Below are 5,488 nucleotides of genomic sequence, written 5' to 3' on the forward strand. Positions count from 1 at the left end.
AATTTTCTCATAAATAAAAGGTTAAACTATGAGTTAGGCACTAAATTTTCTGCACTTCTTAAAACGGTCTGCCAACTTCGAAATTTTACAATTTAATCAACAGTTTCTTTCAAATACCAATTAAATCCAATACTTTATAATTCTAAAATTTAGCCCCTAAATTGGGGTGTTACAAAAGCCTTTACAATTTCCACCTTTCGAAACCTGCATTCTTGCATACAGTCTAATAATATTTGTTTAGTATGCATATCCCCTTGACACTCTGCTTGCAGTTTCCCATTGGTTTAAAATGTATAAATTAAGTAGAGATGCGGAACGATGCAAGAAAGACGGTGGTGCGAGAGGTGTCGTAAACGGATGGTTGGATCGTCGTGAATCGACAAAAACCAACTAAAATTGAGTTAATACTGACGATACTTCCGACTAAAATTAACAACGAGCGAGGACGATTAACGACTAAAGGCTTAAGGGGTTTTGTCAGCGGTCGACAAGAACACGATGGTGGTTTCGGTTCGTCGATCGGAAATCGGACGGCGAGTAAATCGGAGTTGAAAGTGGGTTGACCGAATGAGGAAAATGAGAAACATTCCGGGTATAGAGCACGGGAAGGGATTATAAATTTTCTCATAAATAAAAATGGTTAAACTATGAGTTAGGCACTAAATTTTCTGCACTTCTTAAAACGGTATGCCGACTTCGAAATTTTACAATTTAATCAACAGTTTCTTTCAAAATACCAATTAAATCCAATACTTTATAATTTCTAAATCCAATTTATAATTTCTAAAATTTAGCCCCTAAATTGGGGTGTTACAAAAAGGTTTTACAATTTCCACCTTTCGAAACCTGCATTCTTGCATACAGTCTAATAATATTTGTTTAGTATGCATATCCCCTTGAACACTCTGCTTGCAGTTTCCCATTGGTTTAAAATGTATAAATTAAGTAGATTTATTTAAAATAAGTTTAAATGTTCATTTCTTGTACAAGTATATGCTTTGAAAAGTTAATGTGACACCTCGGACTTGTATCCGGGTCGGATACGGGTTGGGAGTGTTACAATATTACATGTCATCATCCTATTGGATGATCAAATTTATTGAACTATTAAATTATTTCAAACTAAATGAGGACGAAATTGATAGTGTTTTTAACTATTGAAGCTTTATTAGATTATTTTAAAATTAAGATCAAATTGATAGATGTATTAGTTTTAATAACTAAATTTGTTATTATACCAAGCTACACCATTATCCTCATCTGGCTAACAATCAAAACTATGTATTTCACGTCTTGATGCTGATGAAATATCGTTCAAATCCTACACATTATTCATATTATTCCGGTTGAGTATATCGAGGTGAGCCTCAATTTGTAATTTAAGGTGAATTCATTGAGGATCTTAGCCTGAGAAGTCAAGGAATTCTGAAATAAGAGAGCTCCACTGGTAAAATCATTGTTAAATTTCTGATATGAAAAACCTTTCGGCTTTTCTCATGGCTTCAAACGTTGTCCTATTCTCCGCAATTAACCCACACCAGAAACAAACAATCAAATGCAAGCATTACTAATTTCTCTGCATGATTGGTGATTGAAGCCAAAACTCAAAGTCTGCAAAATTGTTTACTTATCCCCACGGCCAAATTTGATCAGCACAATATTCTCCATGTTATGGACTTGTCACCAGCCACTGAATCAGCCGGCTGGGCGGCTTTTACTAAATACTAACTTCCCCACGCAAACAAAAGCTCTCTTTGTTAATGGCTCAAAAAGTGATTTTAAATAGCATTAGTGACTACTGAGCTCTCCATCTTAGTTCTGCAAAGTTTCTGCAATGGCGCCTAAGAGCAAGAGCTATCAAATTTCGGCAACCCCTATTACAGTAGTTGGACATTTGTTGTTTATAGCAGTAACAACCCTTGTGCTAGTTTGGCTTCTCAAGTTCCGGAAGGCCTTGCTTTAGAATCTGTTAATAAATCCAAGATTTTCAATGTGAGTTACTTTTCTTTTCTTTTCAAACTAAGATTCAGTTGACTTGTATGGATCAATTTGATTCTATGCATTGCATTTCTATCTCTTTCTGCTTACCATAGACAGGTCCAAGTTTCATTTTTCTTCCCTCGTATTTGCAGCTTCATCCATTTCTAATGGTGATTGGATTCATATTAATGGTTGGAGAAGGTAAGTAGTAAGTGTAAACGGTTTTGGCATATTAGAAAATCTCATTGAAAAATGATTTAAAAGCTTTTTAACTGAATATATACGCTATAAAACAGCAATCATGGATACAAGGCAATCCCAGACAGAAGAGACATTAAAATACAAAGAACAGTTCATCTAACATTGCAACCATAGCTCTTGGTTTGGGATCTTTGGGATCGTTGTGATTTTCAAATTCCAGGATGAGACCAACAGTCCCGATATGTACACCTTACATTCTTGGCTAGGCATGAGCGCCATCTGCTTATTTGGTTTACAGGTACCTAATTCAATCAATATAATAATGAGCAACTTGGAACAAATATATCCCAATCTTCTTTTTGTTGTTTGTTTTTGCAGTATTTGCTTGGTTTCTTCTCCTATGTGTTCCCTGGTGCGGAATCATACACAAGAGCAGCGTATCAGCCATGGCACTCTTTTGGTGGCTTAGTAATTTTCTTGTTAGCGATCGGCACGGCAGAGATGGGATTGCTTCATAGATTCCTCTGGTTAGGGCTTGTTCGGGCCAGGAAGCTCTTATTATCAACTTCATTGGATTGTTGCTCTTTCTATTTGCAGTTGTTGTTGTCCTCACTGTTGTTCTCCCAAGATAACCTTGCTGCTTGAAAAATTAATTTTTTAGGGTAAACTATGTATTTAGTCACCTGCCTATTTCTACTGTTACGTTTTGGTCATCTAACATTGTTTTTTTCAAAATCATACTTAGTATTATGTTTTGACTCCGTTTTGGTCACTCACCGTTAAAAAATTAGTTGTGATGCTGACATGCTATAAGGTAATGTCGGCGCGCATCATCATTGAAAAAATAAAAAAATTGATCAGTTAGTTATGTTTATTTTTTAATGACGGATGACCAAAACATAACGTTAGAAATAATTTTAAAAAATAAAATAATTGAATGACTAAAACTAAATCACAGGAATAAGTGAGTAACTAAATACTTAGCTTACTTTTTTTTTGTTATCTTTCAATGGACAATTTCACGAAATAATAATGAAAACGTAAGACATTGCTTTACATTAAAAAAAATGCAAATGGATTTTGGATTTTAATTTATGATGGGCTTCAACAAATAACCCCAAGGGCCAACTTGGATATTGCTGAGTCCACTTTCAATTTTTTTTTTTTTGGTAATTAAGTGGGAATTTAATCTTGTCATGATCGCTTCAATAACATCAAAGAATCTATTCTAGGTAGATTAATAAGATCTTGTCGAAAGAATATATATCTTCTTCTGTCTTGTCCACATTTCTTTCAAGAGCAAATATTTGTAATTATAAAGAGAAAAATATATATAATTTCCGTTACAAATGTCTCTAAATGATTTGATGTTGTGGATTCAAATTTGTTTATCATTGGTTGTTACTTGTTAGCCATTTGATTGTTGGTACCAATATTTTTTGCTTGTCTTCGTTGTCCTCTCATTTCCAGTCAATAATTTGTTTATATTTTAAATTTTTATTTGATTCGATTTAAATTATAATTTGACTCGCGTATTTTTAATTAGAAAGTAGAAATGAATTTATCTTTTAAATATTTTGGATATATATTTGAGTTAAAAGTTCAAAAATAATGAAAATATGTATTTGTGTACTTTGGTATGGCAATTATTAGCAATATAAGGAATCCAGACAAGAGGTAAAGGTTAAATAGAAGCTCAAATACGTCTCACTGGTGATGAAATTTAATTCGAAATCAATAGATTTCGAGTGGTATCTGATTTGATAGGGTTAATTTTTATTTAAAAAATTTGGATTGAGTCGGATTCTATATAGGGAGAGATTGGGTCGGATCGGGTCAAGTTCGGGTGGAAGGTGAAAAATAATGATGCTCAAATATCCGAACCCGACGGCTCCCGACTCGACCCTATAGGGGTAGCTTTTTTAAAATTTGGGGCTCGGGACGGGGCGGGATGGGTTATGTAGCGTATAAGTTCCAGACAGGACAAGGCTGGATTTAAGGTGAAAAATTACCGACCCGACCCAACCGGTTAATTTATACTTTTTATATAAATTATATTTAATTTTAGAATTTTAATTTTATATTATTAAAATGTTCTTTAATTATAAAAATATAAAAATTATTATAAAATATATTATTTTAATTATTTTAAAATATCAAAATATTTGAATCAGATCGAGTTGGGGTTTTAGTTTAAAACCCGGGCCAGGTTCAGGGCGAGAAAAAAAACTAAAATTCATTAGAGCTGGGCGAGGCAGGACGGAGCAAGGTATAAGAAATATGTTTAGGGTCGGGGTCGGGGCGACCAAAAACCCACCCTGCTCCGCCTCGTGCCCATCCCCAGTGAAAAACCTCCAACCCAACCCGACCCGAGAATAATATTGCAATTTTTCATATAAATTTATTGATAATTGTTGTGATACCCCATCTTTCTATATTTTTTTAATTAGATCATTATTTTATCTCGGGTCGGGTTTGTTTGATCGGGTTTATACGCCAAAATTTCAGGTCAGATCGGATTTAGGTAGAAAATTTCAGGTCGGATCGGGTTCAGGTAGAGAAAATGTGCTCTTTGGGTCGGGTTAGATCGAGTCAGGTAGAGAGTATATTTTCGGGTCAAGTCAAATTCAAATAGAGGGTATATAATTTTCAGATCGAATCGGATTAACCAAAAATCTGACCCAACCCAACCCACTGTCTTCCCTATATCTTCACCATTCGTCATCAAGTTTTCAACTCGTATTATCATCATCTAATATTCGGTTTCCCAAATCAATTGAAAGCAAACAATGTAATTCTTGTAATTAAAAATTAAAAATTAAAAAAGAAAGATGGATTATAAAGATAAGAAAAAGAAAAGGGATTTTTCATAAGAAAAAAAAAAGTTGAATGGGATAGAAAATCTCAGTTGAAAATACAAATGAAGACTTGTCATTTTGGGGTTGGACCATGAATAGATCTACATATGGCGGGTGAGGCAGTAAATCCCTAAATTTTTTAAATTTTTATAATTTAAATAATTTTATATTTTTATTCCCTTAAAATTTTATAAATTCTTTTTTTTACGTTAAATCATGTATTGACTCTAATCGGAACATTTCCTTTTTCCCACAAACTATGCTATAATTTTATTCTTTCTCGGCTACTTGCTTGCTTTTTACACTATATATTTATTCATTAAAAACAAGAAGAACAGCTCTACCCACTTAAATTATATTATCAAAACATGAATCATATCTTTGATGATCATAATTAAAACCAAGGTTGTGGAGAGAAACAAAACGGTAAGCTGTCCTATATTAAGAAT

General features: G+C 33.5%; 1 pseudogene; it reads left to right on the forward strand.

The window, feature by feature from the left end:
* The first annotated feature begins 1,834 nt into the window (after nt 1–1,834).
* Nucleotides 1,835–2,813, forward strand: LOC120215167 (annotated as a pseudogene).
* Nucleotides 2,814–5,488: the final 2,675 nt, after the last annotated feature.

Source organism: Hibiscus syriacus, unplaced genomic scaffold, assembly GCF_006381635.1.
Source record: "Hibiscus syriacus cultivar Baekdansim isolate YM2019G1 unplaced genomic scaffold, ASM638163v2 tig00110114_pilon, whole genome shotgun sequence".
NCBI classification, from domain to species: domain Eukaryota; kingdom Viridiplantae; phylum Streptophyta; class Magnoliopsida; order Malvales; family Malvaceae; genus Hibiscus; species Hibiscus syriacus.